The 18,829-nt window shown below is 41.7% G+C and overlaps 1 protein-coding gene across 9 annotated transcripts in view; it reads left to right on the forward strand.

Moving 5' to 3' along the window:
* TSNARE1 (t-SNARE domain containing 1) overlaps positions 1-18,829 on the forward strand; it is a 469,882-nt gene that overhangs the window by 69,952 nt on the left and 381,101 nt on the right. Inside the window, exon 1 of one of the 9 annotated variants that reach the window (XM_083862447.1) lies at positions 18,610-18,688. The exons of the other annotated variants lie outside the window; for them this stretch is intronic. The gene's annotated coding sequence lies outside the window, so the exon portion shown is untranslated. Of the gene's footprint in view, positions 1-18,609; positions 18,689-18,829 lie in introns of those variants that run through there. 9 annotated transcript variants of the gene reach the window in all.

Below are 18,829 nucleotides of genomic sequence, written 5' to 3' on the forward strand. Positions count from 1 at the left end.
ATGATCCATTATTTGTGAGCGCTTCACTGCCGGTAGCAGATATTTGAAAATGGAAACATGTTTTTTCCTGGAAATGAGAGTGATGCTGCACACTTGTGTTGCCTGGCTGGACAGACAGGAATTGCAGTTCTAGGTTGCTCTTGACCTTGTGGCAGAATGTGTCCTGCTGTTTACTGAACCTGGGTGCTGCTATGAATGATCGCGCTACGAAATGAATTTGGGAGAATTGCAGAAAGCAGGGTGGCAGGAAGCTTTCCAGAGCAAGGCAGCAGCCCTTGGGGATATTTGCCCAGAAATTTTGTCCTTGCTTTGCTTTTGTCATGGACTTGTTTTGTGTGTGCTTTTATTTTATTCAGAGTTCATTGAAGGCTTTGCTGGAAGAGCCCCTTTAGCCATAACCTTTAAAACTGCCACGTGAAGTACAGTGGGAGTCAGAAAAGCCACTCTCTGGAAATGACATGGTGGCTCTCAGTCAAGTATTTCACCCCTCTCCCTTCTTTTTTTGTGCAATGAAAATCTGAATTCAGTGTGCAATTTCCCCACTCCTTTCTACAATGCCAGTGCTCCACATCTACCCTGAGATCCTCTTGATTGTTTCCAGGAAGTTCCAGGCAAAGCACCTGGAACTTCCTATCTCCTTTGTGGCATTCATTTGTTTCCTGCCTTTTTTTTTTTTTTTTTTTTTTTTTTTTTTTTTTTTTTTTTTCTTTTAAGAAAAAGTTAATTTCTCTGACTCAGAGGAAGGGCAAGTGTCTTTGGTAAATGCGTTTTGCACAGCCTGACTTTTGGTCATACATGTCCAGTGGCACCAGCATCCAACCAGCCCTAAATCCGCAAAACTTGCCTTGGCAGAACAACTCCCACCACCACCTTGATGTGTTTATCAGTTCTCCTCTGATTAAAGCTTGGCTCTGCTTTATCTGCATCACTCTTGGCCAGGGGGAGCAGGACATCTTTCCATTGTCCAGTCAGTGTAAGCTGTGAATGCTCAGGACAGGCAGCTCCTGCTCCTGGTGCTGGAGGTGTTGGAGGCTGGAGCTGAGCTGGCGAAGTCCTCAGGAGAAACAGGAATTATTCACAACAGGATCTCTCTGTCCTTGTCCCCTGCAGCTCTGTAATAGATTGGTTTAGGTGTTATAATTGCATCACACCTCCCTCCCCCTTCCATTTCCCTCTCTGCTCCTTCCACCCTTCTTCAGTGTTTAATTTATACAAGTTCTGCTGCAAGGAAAATTTGGAATAAAAAACCCTAAAAATTATAAGTGATAGGAACAGGAAGGGAATCCCATTGTTCTTTGCATCATTCCCACCCATATTCTGAGGAATTATGTAAAATCTTGCCATTAACCATGCATTTTTTAGCTGCAAAGCAGAGCTCTCTAAGTGCAGCCAGTAATTGAATGGGGTAGTAAGTGACGTGGGATCTTCCCTTTCTCTGTAGGAGCAGATCTGATTAACCTGGTACTCAAACCATTAAACCAAACATGTTCAGTATGAAAGTTACTAAATTATGTATTTATATTTGCAGACATTTTATTTGTTATATATTATTTATAGGGTATCATAGAGTGGTTTGGGTTGGAAGGGACCTTAAACACCATCTAATTCCAGCCCCCTGCCATGGGCAGATGTGCCATGCACTAAATCAGGCTGCTCAGAGCCTCATCCAACCTGTCCTTGAACACTTAAAGAGATGAGGCATCCACAACCTCTCTGGGCAGTAACATGGCTTGCTTTGTTTCTTCTCTCTCATACAGCAAGTTTTTATTTAATATGGAAAAGGTCCTAAATAAGGATTTTTTTTTTTTCTTTCTTTCTTTCTTCCACACTCCCCATTTGTCAAACTAAAACTGGTGAAAGCTTCAGGCCATGAAAAACACCCTGAAGACTGAGATAGCAGCTGGGCCAGGGATGGGAGTTACAATCTTTAATTACTTCATTTCCATCTCCAATCTTTTGCACATTGGTCCAGCATCTTTAAGAAAATTCTGCTGCAGTGTGTTTATTATTTAACTCAGAATAACCTTTAATAATCTCTATCATTTTATATTTATGTGCTTCATTTTATCTGGCAGCATCCTGTAACTCAGGTATCACATATAGGAACAGTGATTCTGTCGTGGAAAGAAACAACACACCAAGAAGTGAATTTTCTTTTTAATTGAGGTGTCTAACCTTAATTACAGCAGGCTGTTGGTCCAGCAAACTTTTTGCTTGAGGAAGAAGTCCATCAACAGCATTTTCACCTCATTGAAAGACATAAAAATGAAACCTCGGGTATTTTGTTGTTGTTTGCTAATGCAGAGAAATAACAACTTGGAGTATGAATAATGTAAAAGGCATGCAGTAGTTTGTGGGAGAAGTGAGTCAGTCCTGCTTGCTGGAGCAGGCTGGAGGTTCACCCAGAAAGAATGAAGCACCTCTTGCTATGAATGAATGGAGGAAAATGTTGTTAAAAATGGGCAGAGATAATATTTTTGTCTTTAAAATGCCTTTATTAATCAGCTCTTACAAGGGTGGCTCGAGGGACCTTGCAGCTGGGTTCGCCCTTGAGGAGGAGGGTCTTGGTCAGCTTTGCAGCTGGAAGTTACAGGAAACCCACTCATTTACTTAGCATGGGGTGAGCTGATAAAAGGTGAGTGGAAGGTACCAGGTGTCAGAGAGGTCAGAATTTGTAGTGGAGTCTGAGCTGACAATTTCAAGGTTTTGGTTGCTATAGGTAGGGTTTTCAAGCTTCCCCTAATGCTCTTTCCCATCTGGAGATTGCTGAGGACAAGGAAATCAAACAGGTTATGCAGAATTTTTGTGGTCCACAAGAAAAAACTTACAAAGAAACAAAAAACCCCAAACAAACCAAAGCATCAGAAAAAACCCTTCCCCGACCAAACAGCAAAAAACCAACCTGACCCAAAAAGTAATCTTTTTGTGGCCAATAATAATTTTCAGTAGTTTCTGCAGACTGTAGGCTACCACATTTAATAGGGAAAATGTGTTACAACCCACACATGTAATCGTGTGCTTCCTCATGCTAGAGACATAACCAAGTGTAAAATTACACAGAAATATGGATTCAGAACAAAAGAAAAGGTGATAGTGGCATCCTGGAACAGGGAGACAGTAAATTGCCAGGAGAGACAAGGTATGTGTGCAGCTCCAGCAATGGACATGAAAACCAGCAGGAAAAACTGCTGGAGGAATGAATGGATTCAGTAATTCTTGGTATGCTTGCACAGACATGGACTTTGAGAGATATCTTGTGGTCACACAAATGAGTCAAAAGGCAGTAAATGGGAATTTGTCAACTTCTTGATGTTCTAGAAGAGAAGAAATTTAACTCTCTATTTTAAATTTATGAAATTCTGGAATCAAAATTCTTGGACTTACTTCTCTGGAGCAAAGAACATTGTCCTAAAATGCACATAGCTAAAATGGCACTTAACTTTTTGAATATCCATGTCTTAAGAATTCAAAAGTGGTGATCTTGTGTGCATTTGTATCCTGGCCCATATCATCACTTACAGGTAAATGTAACAGGGATGAATAATAACCTTTTTCTTATTAGCTTTCTATTAGGGTGGGTGAATCTGAACTTGAGCAATTTGCAGTACAACAGATCTGAGCAGTCATCATTTGCACATTAATAGCTGAAATCAAAGCTGGGATGAATGCATTGGTGGATTTTTTTTTTTTTTTTTTTTTTTTTTTTTTTTTTTTTTTTTTTTTTGGTGTACAGTTCTTTGTAGCTCCATTTTGCCATATATTTTTCTTAATAGGCAACTTGGGGACCCCAGGTGCTGCAAAAATGCAGGGGGGAAAAAAGTAGAAATAGCTTCCATGTGAAATTATTCATTTCAGATTGTGGAGAAATGTTCTAAAGGGTGCTCATGTGTTGAGTATTTTGGTGTATTAAGAGAGGAAGGGATAGGTTAGAAAATAGCTCTGCAAGAGGAAAATACTGTCCTGTAAGGCAGTGTGGAGAAAGTGGAAGAACAGCAGCATCAAATCTCAGGATAAAGGAAAAATTCCATGAATATGTGAGGCCAGGAGCAGGTCAGGGGAAGAGTTACAGGAACAGGGCTAAGTCTTTGAACATGGTTGAACCTGAACTATTTAATTTCACTTTTGAGCTGCTGTGTTTTCCACCTGTGGCTGCCTGTGCTGGATCAGCCTCTGCAAACCCACCCAGCTGCACGAGAGGGGGAAAATAGGATAAAGGAGCTCATGGGTCACAATGCAGACAGGGGCATCACTGGCTAATTATCCTCATGGGCAAAACAGACTTGAATCGAGGAAAATTAATTTATTGAAAATAAAAATACATTTGGGTAGTGAGAAATAAAGATGAAATTAAACCCACACCTTCCCTCCATACCTCAGAGTTTTTCCGGTAATGAAGAAACCCAGGAGATGTTTCAAGCCATGAACTAGTATAAAATCTGTCTTTTCAAATTTTCTTATTTTCTGTTAATGTAAATCTCCCATTCTAATATTTTGGGTGGGATTTTTTTTAATTTTTTTAATTTTTTTTTTTTTCCCTCCAAGTGCTCTGTTTACTTCACTACATAATATTACTAGTCTTATGTATTCTTGCATTAATGCATTAATGATATTTGTCTGTAGTTCTGCTTTCCTGGAAGAAACACTCTCCTAGGTGAGATATCAAGAATACTTTAAACTCCCATTATCAAACCAAATTTTGTGCAAAGACAAGAAAGATGCGTGTTTGTAATACAATAATTTAGGTAAAGCATCCCTAATGCGAAGCTGAACATGGTTGTTTCTTTGCATTCTATTTTTAAATTTAAAAAAAAAAAAAAAAAAAAAGAAAAAGAAAAAAAGGATCAAACAGCAAAAAAAACCCATAGACAAACAAAAAATTCCTGTTAATATTTCATGGAGAAGGGTAAGGCTGTGATGCATGTGTATAATTTAAACACTCTGACAGAGAGAGAAACAAAAATGGAATGTAAATAGCTTTGGGGAGGAGGATGATTCCTTTTTTATGGACTTCAGAAAGCAAAGCTGAGGTGTTGGTGACACTGCTGAGGACTCCAGCCACTGGCTCAAGGGAAACCTCCAGGTGAGAGGTTACTGATCCAGGGAGGATGGCTTGGAAACCCTGAGAACCTCAGTGCCAAAAGATATGTATTTTCCTGGATTTGTGTGACCTAAGCTCATAATTTTTTTGCTGAACATCAGTTTTCCACTTAAGTTGTTTTTGGTCCTGCTTTCTTTCAGGAGCTTCAGTTTTTGCATGCCAAGGGAGCAAGTTCTAAGAATCACAGAATGGTTTGGGTTGGAATGGACCTTAAAGATCATCCAGTCCCTGCCATGGGCAGGGACACCTCCCACTATCCCAGGGTGCTCCAAGCCCCATCCAAGCTGGCCTTGGACACTTCCAGGAATGGGGCAGCCACAGCTCCTCTGGAAAACCTGTGCTAGTGCCTCACCAGCCTCACAGGAGAGAATTTCTTCCTTAATATTTCTTCCTTTCTACCCTCCTCCTTCGGCTTGAACCCATTCCCCCTTGTCCTGTAGCTCTGTACACTTGTCCAAATTCTTTTTCCATCTCACCTGTAGGCTCTCTTTCCTCTTGATTCTTTTGATGCTTTGTTAGAATTTCATCCAGCTTGGTAGTAGAGTTGGACAGGGGCAGATGATTCCAATGCCTAATCTATCCCTGCTGGACAGTTTTGGACACTTGTCCCACCTCTGGAATTGGCTTGCACGTTATTATAGCCTGATACCTTGTATTTGATGAGTTTTTTGAACTCTGGCACACATGGATTTTCTATGGTCACTCAAGATGAGGCTCTGCCTCACAGGTTTCACGTCATCAGTGTGACGTGGTGTTGTGGATGAAAACGTTTCCTGAGCTTCAATGACCCACAGTTTCCATAAATCCATACTGATCTGAATATTTAATAACTGTCTCTCATGGCTGAGGTTTCCAGCAGTTGAAGAACCAATGCATTGAGCTATCTCTTCTTTGCTTGTGAGAAAGGAAGTGTTAAATTGCCCATTGCAGCCCAAAATTAAATAACTCTTTAATAATTGAGTCAAACATCAGCTGTTTCTTCTTCTTTTTCATCTTTCCTTTCTTTTTTTTTATTATTTTTTTCCCCTCTTCTTCTCCTGGATTTTTTTGTTAGGCTGGCAGGCCATTAATGAGCTCACTATTGCCTGCTTTACCCTTTCACTTCGATTCCACGTTAGCTTTTCTTCTGGAAGCCCCTTGATTCTTTCCAAATGGTGTCACAAATCAGCACTAATGAGCCAAATCGCTGCTTGTCCTGCTCTTTCACAGCTTTTGGTGCTTGTGTTCCCCAGGCTTGCTGTATTTAATCACATCTGAGCTGCTATTTTTGGGCTTTCCTGAGCAACCGATGGGGTGGACATTAATTTCCACTGACTTTTAGTGAAATTCTCTGTTTGAATGTTTTTCAAATATTTTTCCAAAGGTGGAAATTATTTACAAACATTCCTGATTTATGTCAATTGTTCCTGAGTTCAATCTCCTGTCCTGTACCAGCTCCACTGTGAAAATTAATTTTTGCCTTCATCTTTTTTTTTTTTTCCTTAGTTATTTGGTTTTGTTTTTTTTTTTTCTTTTTGTTTGTAAATTTCTTGTATCATTTTTGTGATGGTATTGTGGAGATTTTTGTGGAGTTTTTCTCTGGTTGGTTGGTTTTCCTTTTTTTTCTCCCCCAACCAAGTACATATGAAAACATCAGGGTTTGGAGTGTTTTATACAGTTCTTTACCCCATGTAGGAAGGGCTGCCATCTTCCCCAGTTGAGAAATGTGGATATCCAGGAAGGGATACCTTTGAAATTCCTGCATGTTGTTATTTTTATCATCTCTTACAACCATCTATTTTTATAGTAAAATGCCTTTTTTAAAATTGGCCTTTTTAAACCAGCAAGGTTCCAGACTTATTTTTTTTCCTTAATAATTTTAAAGGGTTTTTTTTGATGTTTGTTTGTGTTTATGTTTGGTTTTTTTTTTTTTTGGTTTTTTTTTTTTTTGGTTTTTTTTTTTTTTTTTTTTTTGTTTTGTTTTGTTTTGTTTGTTTGGGTTTTTTGTTTGGGGTTTTTTTGGGTGGTTTTTTGTTTAATTTTGTTTTTTGAGGTTTTTTTTGTTTTGTTGGTTTTTTTTAAGTGAACGATTTGTGATTACCCAAACAGCCACTAATTTTCAGTTCTTTGATCAATTCCTCGATGTCAAGATGAGGCCTATCACAAAATTCCCTGGAGTGAAGAACAATCTTTCTCAGGCAAGTGACTTGTCAGCTGGAGCGTTTAATAATTCCAGGGGTGTTTCAGCCCTGTCAGCAGGAGGCTACAAGCAGATGCCAGTTGGATTGAAGTCCCTCAAGGAAGGATTTTTCTTTACACTTCATGAGCAAGTGCTGGTCTTTGGTGTGTTTGTCAGTGGTGTGGAAGTGCTGCCATGTGCGGGTTTGGATTCTCTTGCTTTATTGGTCACTCTTGAAAAGGTGAAAACATGGAAAATCATGCCCCAAGTATGCAAACTCTGTGGGTTTTCAAGCATAGAATCATTGAATGATTTGGGTTGGAAAGGACCTTAAAGACCATTTTATCCAACCTCCACCATGGGCAGGAACACCTTTTTTTAATGGTATCCATCCATATGTGTCTATCAAAATTTTCCTAATGGGAAGACTTTGAATATTTTGACCAGCAATAACTCAGTCCTGTCTCAAAGGTTGACACTGATGTACTGAACCAACCCTTTTTGTGAAGTTCCTTTCTTTTTCTGGTGGTAGTACTGAACTGTAAATGAAGTTTTCATCCCTGTCTTCCCCATTGCCTGAAAAGGTCTGTTGATTTAGTCATGAAATTCATCCAAGAATTATTCAAATGCTATTAAATTTTACTTTGTTAAGTAAAAAGTTTTGACAAGTTTCTGCAAAGGTTGACAAATGTGATTTCTGGGTTCCCCCATGGGTAAAACAGCATGAGAGGCTGGGCTGGACTTTAAGAGTTCTGACAGATTTAGGAAAGGAAGACACTCTCTTGAGACAACAGCTTGAAATTACAGATTGGTGTTCACCCTCTCCAGAGGATTTTGGGTTGAGGTTGACAGTCCTTATCTTTATTTGGGATTCTGGTGCCTCTGTCTGGTTAATTACAAACTTGTTTTAGAGAGGATCAAGTAACATGGAATTACATATTGAGACTCACTTGACAAATCCAAGTGTTTTTAAAGAGATTCTAGAAGGTGTCTCATCTTTGAGTTATTTTAGAAGCTAATTAACATATAGAATTGAAATGACTGTAAGTGTGTATGTTACAATTTTCATGAAATCACAAAATGGTTTGGGTTGCAAGGAACCTTAAAGATCATCTAATCCCAACTCCTCATTTCCATGGGCAGGGACATTTTACACCAGACCAGGTTGCTCCAAGCCTCATCCAGCCTGGCCTTGGACACTTCCAGGGATGGGACATGAATTTAAAATACAGAGATTGACATACATGAAAAACTGAAATCTTTTGCTGACAGAGAAACTTGTGTGTGCAGAACTCCTGGAGAAGAGCTAAAGAATTAAATGTCTGAAAACTCATGAGGTCTTCTCCTTGCAATGGATGCAGCTTTCAGACTCTTCAGGTCTGAGGACCTGGGAGTTTTTCAAGTTTAATTTATCTGTGTTGGCTTCCTTGGCAGAGAGATTCTTCCTCTCAGCTTCATTCTTGTGAGACCTTCTGGCGTAATTTATCCAGGTCTGAGGTCCCCAACATAAGAAGAACATGGACTTTTTGATGTGAGTCCAGAGGAGAACATGAAGATGCTCCAAGGGCTGAAGTCTCTCTGCTCTGGAGCCAGGCTGGGAGAGCTGGGAATGTCCAGGGAAGGCTCCAGGGAGACCTCAGAGCCCCTTCCAGAGCCTGAAGTGGCTCCAAGAGAACTGGAGAGGGACTTTAGACAAGAGCCTGGAGTACCAAGACAAGGGCAAATGACTTCAAATTGAAGTAGGGGAGATTGGATATTAGAAAGATTTTTTTTCCCTTTGAGGGTGGTGAGGCCCTAGCACGGGTTTCCCAGAGAAGCTGTGGGTGCCCCATCCCTGCAAGTGTCCAAGGCCAGGTTGGACAAGGCTTGGAGCAACCTGGGATAGTTGAAGATGTCCCTGCCCATGGCAGAGAGGGCAGGGCTAGATTTCCGACACAAAATATGTTTTTTTTTTTTTTTTTAAATTATTTTTTGGGTTAGTGGGTGTTGCAGTTTTTAATAACTTTTGAGCTTTCAACTTGCAGAATTATCAGTTGAGGTTGAAGAGTCGTCTGTGTATCCATCAGGCACTGTCAGCTCTTGGACCTGGGTTTGGTAATTATATAAGCACTGAACGAAGGCTGTTCACACTCTTGCAAGCCACTGTCTGTAACACACAAAATATCTTGTATTCTTGTTTTTTGTATTCTCATTTTGACCAGCATGGAAAGAAACACCTTGAGGGTTTATCTCTGTTCTCTTTATTCCTCGATATCTATAAATATATACACGACTGGGAAGACAGAAAGAAAAAGGAGTTTTGCCAGTGAGTGAACTAAATCACAGAGTAACAATATCAGGGAAGAACATGAGCAGAAGCAGCAAGGGTCAGCCTGCCTTAATGAAATTACACCATTTGAGGTTGTTATTTTAAGAGCTTTTCCATCTTGCTGTACCTGAGCACCAGTGTCATGCTGTTAAATCTGGGAGGCTGAATTGCTTCAGCATGCTCTGGGACATTGTCCTGATCCAGGAGGGAGGCTTTAATGGTTCAGGTTAACTCATACCAGCAGCTGCTGTTATGTTTGACAACTGAAGTGCTGTTCCCTGTGCTCTTCCTTCCCTCCTGAATAAGGGAATATCAGGAGCAGCAGTTCTGTGATGGGGATGTGCTGATTATTGCCACGCTTTAAACAGTGGCTCTTGTGTGTCTGGGCATGAACCAGGTGGGCAAGAAGGCCAAGGGCATCCGGGACTGTGTGGAAAAGAATAATATGGCCAGAAGGAGCAGGGCAATGATTGTCTATCTGTGCTGGCCACTGGTGAGGCCACACGTTGACTGCTGTGTTCAATTCTGGGCTTCTCATTTCAAGAAGCTGGAGCATGTCCAGAGAAGGGAATGGTGCTGGAAAAGGATCTAAAGAATAAGTCCTATAAGGAACAGCTGAGGGAACTAGGAGGGCTCAGCCCAGAGAAAAGGAGGCTCAGGGAGGACCTTCTTGCTCTCTACAACTCCATGACAAGAAGAGCATCCAGGTGGATGTTGGTCTCTTCTCTCAGGGAACAAGGAACAGGATGAGAGGAAATGGCCTTGAGCTGCATCAGAGCATGTTCAGGTTGGACAGAAGGAGGAATTTCTTTATGGAAAAGGTTGTCAACTGTTGGAAGGGGCTTCCCAGGAAAGTGTTGGAGTCCCTATCCCTGGAGGTGTCCAAGAGACAACTGGATGTGGCACTCGGTGCTCTCTTCTGGTTGACAAGGTGGAGATCAGTCAAAGATCGGACTTGCTGATCTTAGAGGTCTTTTCCAACCTAAGTGATTCAGTGAGTCTGTGGATTATGTTGTTCATAAAGTACTTAGTTAAACTTGCTGCTATTTTTTTCCTCCTCTCCCCCCCCCACCTCTCCCCCTTGCTTTTTTTTTTTTTTTTTCTCTGAGTAAGTGGTGGTTTTGAACAAGTGCTCTTGAATTTGGTTGCCATGGCGTGTTCCTGAAGTCTGGTACAGCTCCTAGAAAGCGCAGGCTTGACTTTGAGAAGCTGAGATCCTGGGTGGCTGATTACAGCCCGTGGCTGCCTGAAGCATCTCCGGGAGCAGGATGCTATCCTGAGGATACCATGCACTCCAGAATGGGATAAAGGATAACTCTGTGCCTTTCTGAGGAAAGCCAACACGTGGAGACATCTCTATCTATCTCTGTGTAATGCCTCTCTCGAGATAAATGCCATGGAAAGCCGGCAGTGCTGGACAAATTTGCTCTGCCATATGCTTGTGGAGGAGTGTTTTTCTGAAGCTTTTATGTATGACTGGTAATCATAGATTGGTTTAGAGAGACATTTCTGAAAGTGTGAAGGGAAAAGAAGGGCAGCATGGTAATTTGAATTAATTGTAGTGTTTATCAAGTCAACATCCAGTGGAGACCAAATCATTATGTAGTCTCTTATTCTGCTTGTAAAAAGCATAATAACTGAGTAATGAATCCAAGGTCAGATTGAAAAAAAAGGGGATACACCTCCAACATCTAAAACATTTTAAGTTCTTGTCTCATAATACGTGAAATGGCTTTGGAAGCAGACCATAGTGGGGTGGGTTTTGCTTGTTTGCTTGTTTTTCCCTTTTAATCTGCAAATAGATATGTGGAGATAGTTCTTTGTGCTGCACTGAGCTGAGAACAGCCAACAAAGACAGAAATTCTGGTGTAGCACGTGCACCAGGAAAAATTCCTTCACTGAAAGAGCTGACAAGCATTGGAACAGGCTGCCCAGGGTGGTGTCACCGTCCCTGGAGGGATTTAAAAGATGTGTAGATGTGGCACTTGGGGATATGGGTTACTGGTGGCCTTGGCAGTGCTGGGGGAAGGATATGACTTGATGGTCTTGGAGGGCTTCTCTAACCTAAGAAAATTCCATGATGCTGTGATTGTTCTTTTCCCTGTCTCCAGTTAGGGAGCCAAAGATCTTAAAACATGAATTTCTACCACAGCAAAGATGCAGAGCCTTGAGCAAGAAATCTGAGAGCCATGACCTGGACCTTCATCCCCTGTTTTCAGCCCAACTGTCACTTTTAACATCAAATCCAGAGGTACCAAACCTTGCCTGGATGCACACCCTGAAACAAAAAGGCTTGAGTTGCTGATGTTCAGTCACATCACTCTCCAAAAGCCCTGCCAAGGACTGATGGGATAATTGGCAGTTTAAAGGATTGCTCTGTTTCCCTCTGCTCTGTCACCTATGGGACCACAGCAAACAGAAAGTCAATCAGCATGTCATGTACATATAAACTGCCCCCTCCTCCTCGGGGAGCTGAGCTCTGTCAGTGTGCCTGCTGGAAAATGGAATGTTACAGATTTAGGAGCGGAAAATTGAGAACTTTTTTTTTGGCTGGTCTGAAATGAAAAAGTGGATATTTTACCCTTATGACACATGATGAAGTGTCTTTTGGTATCTAGAGACAGCACTGTCAGGGGACTAGGCTGTTAATTTATTATGTGAATGATGGTGGTATCAGGCTGTGCTTATCTGAGCTAAGCCGATTTTAATGATTAAAACCTTGAACCTGGAATTTAGGGGAAAATTTTGGACTAAATTAAGCGAAGGGACAATCTCTGTTTTGTATAGGATTTGTAAAATCAACATTGATTAATTGGAGTTGCATTAATTACCCACTGATTAAGGTCAGTTGGGTTTTGGTGGTTTGTTTTGGCTTGTTTGGTTTTATTTGATTGTTTTGTTTTCTTTTTTCTGTTTTTCTTTATTTTTTTCCTCCTAAATAACTTTATTCTATCTTCCATGAGAGTTTAAAACCAAAAAATAAAAATAAGACAGGTGGAGAGCCTTTGGTTTCCACCTCATCAAAAAGAAACGTAAGTTTTGGTGACAGAAGATCTGTAAATATTTTATAGAATTCAGACGGGAATCCATCTGGACCAGATTTCTTTTTTTAGCATTTCGTTCTCTTATAATTTGTCTCAATTTTATCTGCAGGAGCAGCTACCTCAACTTTTTGAATTGAGCACTTGAAAAGGGATTTTACAAAGTTTCCCTGCAAAATAATGGCCTGGTAGAGGCAGGTGTTTCTTTTGAGCAATTTAAAGCAGGGCTGCCCCTCTCTGCTGGGGATGGACACACTGTTTTTGCAGTGAAACAATTTATTCTGAAAGATCTGCAATGTGTACCATGCCTGGCAAAATTTAATTGATGCAGTAGTTCATGATACCTACTTGAAATAGCAGCAATACCTTCTGATTTTTATGGGCATGTAATCATTAGGGGTCAGATTCTCATCTCTCTTCATGGAAAACACTTAATCCTTGGATTAAAGCAGCACAAAGAAGGAGGCACTGCTCAATTTGAATAAATATTTCTGGTCTTGTTGTGGAAGCAACATTAGACACAACTCCCTGCACCCTCCCAGAGCTCCCATGATCTTAATTGCCTGAATTGTTTGTGGTTCTATTTGACCTTAAACTATTTCCTTTATGCTCCAGTTGCAGTGTTTTTATTTTCCTCTTAATAGTGAAATTTGGGGTTGATTTGAAAGGTGCAACCGTTAAGCTTTTCCATCTTCTTTAAATTTAAAGATAGTTTGCATTTTTGCATAGCTGATACATCTTGTGAGCATTATTTTTTTTCAAGTTAAATGCCACTTAATCAGGTTATTTACCAAGGGGAATGCAAATCATGGAATGGTTCTGGTTGACTGGAAAACTCATCCAGTTCCAACTCCCTTGCCACAGAAAGGGACACCTTCCACTATCCCAGGGTGCTCAGAGCTCCATCCAACCTGACCTTGGACACTTTCAGGGCATCCCCAGCTTTTCTGGGCATCTTGTGCCAGGACCTCACCACCCTCACAGGGAAGAATTTATTCCCAATATCCAATCTAAACCTGCCTGCTTTCCGTTTGAAACCATCCTCCCTTTGTCCTATCACCACATGTCCTTGTGAAAATATTGCAGAGGAGCCATGGACTTGTGAGTGGTTTTGGAAACAGAGAGGTGTCCTTGGACTTTCTGTGATGTGTCTTCAGAAGAGCTTTATGTGCTCAGGGACTCAGCAGCCACTACACCCCCTGCCCTCATCTTTTCTAGACTCCTTAGATCCTCCAGTGATACAGGAAGGGAAGCAAAAACCTCTGGACAGGACAAAAAAAATCTCTAGCTATTGACCAATTAATTTTTGCACAGAGCTTCTTTCATTGCCTGTGTCATTGTGTTTTTTGGGGAGTGGTGGTGGTGACAAATTCTCTGCAATTCTCCCTTTATTTTTTTGGACATTTCCTGCATAAGCTGTTCCATGCTTGTCACCTCATCCTTGAATCTTCAGTTTCATTTTCCCCATCAAAAACCCTTTCTGCTGTCACTGGTACCTTGCAGCTGTAATTTCCATGGATTATTTTGTGTCTGTGCAGGTTTGGATGGCTTCCCAAAGCTCTGAATGTAGCACAAGAAAACGGTGTAATAGAACATTTGAAATACAAGTTCTTTTGGTCCATGTCCCAACTCCATTACAGAGCTCTCCTTCCTTTTATGTTTTGTTTATTTTCAGAATGGTGCTTTCTTCAGGCTGAAAAAGGTTTCTGAGTCAAAAAAAAAAACAGTTGAAAACATGTCTGATGGCTACAAAGCTCAGGAGGAAACAATTCTCAAATGTGGATCCTGTTGTTTACATAGATTCAAGTGGCTAAAAACACCCACCAAACAATAAAATAATGGGACCAATGAGATTAGACAAGCTTGGATAGAGGATATAAAAAAATCAAGTGAGGTGATCTATATTTCTACTAAATATTTGTGTAATTATGTTGGAATAGAGGTCTGTCTCTCACTTTATTGGGACCTAATTTTTTTTATAACCACCTTAATTCACATTCATCCCTAAAAGGGATGCAATTATGTGACATAATCGCAGTACTGCTGTGCAGGGCAGAAAAATGAAGCACAGCACAGATGCATCTTTTGCACACTCATCATCAGGTGTGAACTTGGCACCTTTTAGTTCCTTGTGCCCATTCCTGACTTTAGTCTCCAAAATGTGTTTACCTTCATAAATTCATAGATGGATTTAGATTTGATCTGCCTGGACACAGAAGGATGCTCAGCCATGAGCCCTTGGTATGTGACAGGCCTCTGTCAATGCTCTTCCTTTCTCCTTTCTTTCCTCTCTTGGGTGATGGGGATCTGGTTATCTTCAAATTTGGCCTTAGGACTGGGTCTAACCTTGTTTATTAGCCCAGGTTACTGGGGCTGAGTGGAGCCATCCTCACCATGGCTGTGGAGAGAGGTAAGACAGAGAAGCTGACCAGAAGAGGTGAATTTCAAGTACCTTGGCAGCTCTTGAACTTCTCATTTTGTGTTTTCCTGAAGGATTTCCTTCTAGAATTGTCACAGGGAGAGGTGAACTGGCTCAGGACAGAGATATGTCCATGCAAAATGAACCAAAGCCAGGCTGGTTTTGTGAAGAGCATGAGAAAAAGACAAACAGGGCAAAACTTCCCCCAGTGTTTTCCCACGTTCTTCCCTCAGAGGTGGTACATTTAATACCACACAATGTATTTTTGTTCTTCCTTTTTTTCCTTCCTTCTTTTCATAGTCCTCTTGCATTTTTAAGCCTGTGTAAGGTTTCAGGATGCGCAACACACTGTGGCGTGAAGTTCTTGCTCAATTAGACTTTACATGAGGGTTATCTCCTTTCTTACTTTCATTTCTGCCTCCTCCTGAATTTACTTCATTACCCCACAGTTCTTGCCCTGAGAAAAAAGAAAAAAAAGAAAAAAAAAAAAAAAAAGGGCGGGAGGTGGGGGCGGGGGGGAGGTTTGCCTTTTCCTGGTGACTCAGGAATTCATAGGGTGTTATTTTATGGGAATTTCCTGCACTCCAACATTCTTTTCCCAGTCCTATGAGACATTACATTTTTAGTTCTACTGTATTGGGAAGAAAGTGGTAGAATTGGATAAAACATTGAGAAGACTGCTGAAAATGATACATTTAAAGATAAATTTCAGAGTTGTTTGTTGTTTTTTTTTTTTAATCTTTCATATGTTTAAGCTTCCCAGGAGCTGCAAACTTCCTCCACTCCCTCTCTCTACTGAAAAGTACGCATCTCCTGTGTATTTTGACTGTGTCTCCACTCCTGACTGGCAGTACTCACTTAAGTGTCTCCCAGTAGCTCTGGGTGCACACTGAGAAGTGAGGGTGGGTCTCTTCTCATGGGTAACAAGTGATAGGAGAAGAAGAAATAACCTTAAATTGTGCTAAGGGAAGTTTAGATTGGCCATTAGGGAAAATTTCTTCACCAAAAGGCTTGTCAAGCATTGAAACAGGTTTCCCAGAGTAGTGCTGGAGTCACCATTCCTGGGGGGATTTAGAAGATTTGTGGGCGTGGCACCTGGGGACATGATTTAGTGGTAGCCTTGGCAGTGTCTGGTTGGGCTCAATGATCTTAAAGGTCTTTTCCAACCCAAAAATTCTATGATTTAGGTGCCTTAATTTGCAGCTGTTTCCCACTCTTCTGCCAGCCCAGAAGGCATCACCAGCCAGGTCTTCCAGCCCCACCCAAGCCTTGCAGGACAACTGAGATGATATTTGGCACCCACATTTTGACAAATGCACCCCACACTGTGGGGGTCCTGTCTTCACCAGGATCACAGAATCACAAAATCAATCACAGAAACACAGAATGTGTAGGTTGGAAGAGACCTTCAAGATCATCGAGTCCAACCCAGCCCTGACACCTCAACTGGATCATGGCATTGAGTGCCACATCCAGGCTCTTTTTAAACACATCCAGGGATGGTGACTCCACCACCTCCCCGGGCAGACTATTCCAGTATTTAATCACTCTTTCTGTGAAAAACTTCTTCCTACTATCCAACCTATATTTCCCTTGATGCAGCTTAAGACTGTGTCCTCTCATTCTATCAGTTGGTGCCTGAAGAAAGAGACCAACCCCCAGCTGTCTACAACCACCCTTCGGGAAGGTGTAGAGAATGATAAAGTCACCTCTGAGTCTTCTTTTCTCCAGGCTAAACACCCCCAGCTCCTTCAGTCGTTCTTCCTATGGCTTTTTTTCCAAGACCTTCACCAGCCTCGTTGACTCCTCTGGACGTGCTCGAGCATCTCAATGTCCTTCCTAAACTGAGGGGCAGAACTGGACACAGCACTCAATGTCCATCCTAAACTGAGACACCCAGAGCTGGACACAGCACTCAATGTCCATCCTAAACTGAGACACCCAGAGCTGGACACAGCACTCAATGTCCATCCTAAACTGAGACACCCAGAACTGGACACAGCACTCAATGTCCATCCTAAACTGAGACACCCAGAACTGCACACAGCACTCAAGGTGTGATCTCATGTACAGATCATAGTATAAAAAATGCCACTTCTTTCCTTGGTGGAAAAACCAGCAGTCTGCATCTTTAAGGGCAGCTCTTCTCCCCCATGTGCAGGGTTTGCCACTCAGCTGTTTTTCCTTGGCTCACTCAGGGCCTGGCGTTCCTCTTGCATGAGTCAGTGCTGGAGCGGAGCTGCTTCTCCTCCTCGATTCTTGCTCTCCGTTCCCTTTGGTGCCATCATGTGCTACAAGAGCTCATCAGCAGGAAGGAGGAGTCCTCCAGTGCCTGCTGAACTGTGAAATTGGCTGAAATGGGGCTTTTTAGGGTCTCTGGTTCATAACTGATTGGAGGCCGTGTCGGAGCAGACCTGACCGGTCCTTTTCTCAACATGAGGGTGAATGTACCCCAAAATATCTGTGATTAGGGTGAAAGAAGGATTGGAAGGGGATGAATTTAGCTCTCCACAGGCTGCCTCAGGCTGATAGCTGTCTTTGCCATCTCACAAACGCTTTGTGGGGGCAGCTGGTCTGGAGAAGACGAGCTCCTTTGACAGCGCATATTTGCAAGTCCAGATGTTCTGTGTTCGCTGTCTTGTCCTGGGCTATAAAGCCTTCAAATGAGGTGAAATCTCTTTTCTCTTGCTATGCTGATCTTGTGCTCTCCTACCATGCTCTGCTGCAGGCAGGAGATGTGGCAGGAGCCTCAGCTCCATCATGGAGAATCCCCCTCATGAGGGTTGGTTGTTAGAGTGTTTTCTGAGGATTTGTTGCTGTGTTTTTCTGCTGGGTCCCTCTGGTGAATGTCTGTGGTGAAAAACATCTCTACTGCTTGTTCCTCTTCAGTCTGTGTTAATATTCATCTGGTGCCTTGTTGATAGCAACCCTAGCAATTCCTTGCTTCCCTGTGACTTCGCTTCTACTGTGCAGCATTCCTTTACTTTACAAACTTTTTTTTTTTTTTAATGTTTTTTGTTTGAGGAGAGGGAAAGTTGTAATAAAGATAATCACGGTGTTCACCTTCCCTCTTGGCTTAGGAAGATTGTGTTGTGGTTTAAAAACACAGGCAGAAGGTCCTGTGAGCATCAGATTGAGATATTAACAACCACTTGAAATAATTGAGGGATCAACCGTGTTCTCTGTCAATGAGAGGCTGTGGCAAAATTGAATGAGTTGGAAAATTGACCATGGTCGTGTTTCCTCAAATATGTGCAATGGCAGGTTCACTGTAAGTTTTTTTAGCAAATTCACTTTAGTCTGGCAGGAAAATTGGCTCACAGCCACTGCTGACTCTGGGCTGTGATTCATGAAAATTTCTTCACCAGCAGAGTAGTCAGGCACTGGATCAGGCTGCTCAGGGAGGTGGTGTAATCATCAACCAGGGAAGCATTCAAAGGGCTTGTGGAAGCGGCCCTTGGGGGTTTGGTAGCTGTGAACACAGTGTGTTAGGTTAATGGTTGGACCCAATGATCTTAGAAGTCTTTTCCATCGTTATCCTGTGTTCTCTTGATAAGATTTACACTGGACATAACTGACTTCAATCTTCTCCCATGGTCTTGGTAGGAAACCTGAAATGAAGTTACCTAGTTGTTTTCTGCCTCTTGATGAATCACAGCCAAAGGTAGAAGTAGATTCTTTATTTCCCACTGTGTCCTCACCAGACCATGCTGCTTCTCATTTATCCTTCTGCAAAGTTTATTTACAATGTGACTGGTAGTAAACACTGGTGGAGGTGAGAGCATATTCTCATTGTGTGTGTTGA

This window comes from Zosterops lateralis (assembly GCF_965231275.1).
Source record: "Zosterops lateralis genome assembly, chromosome: 1".
Taxonomy (NCBI): Eukaryota; Metazoa; Chordata; class Aves; order Passeriformes; family Zosteropidae; genus Zosterops; species Zosterops lateralis.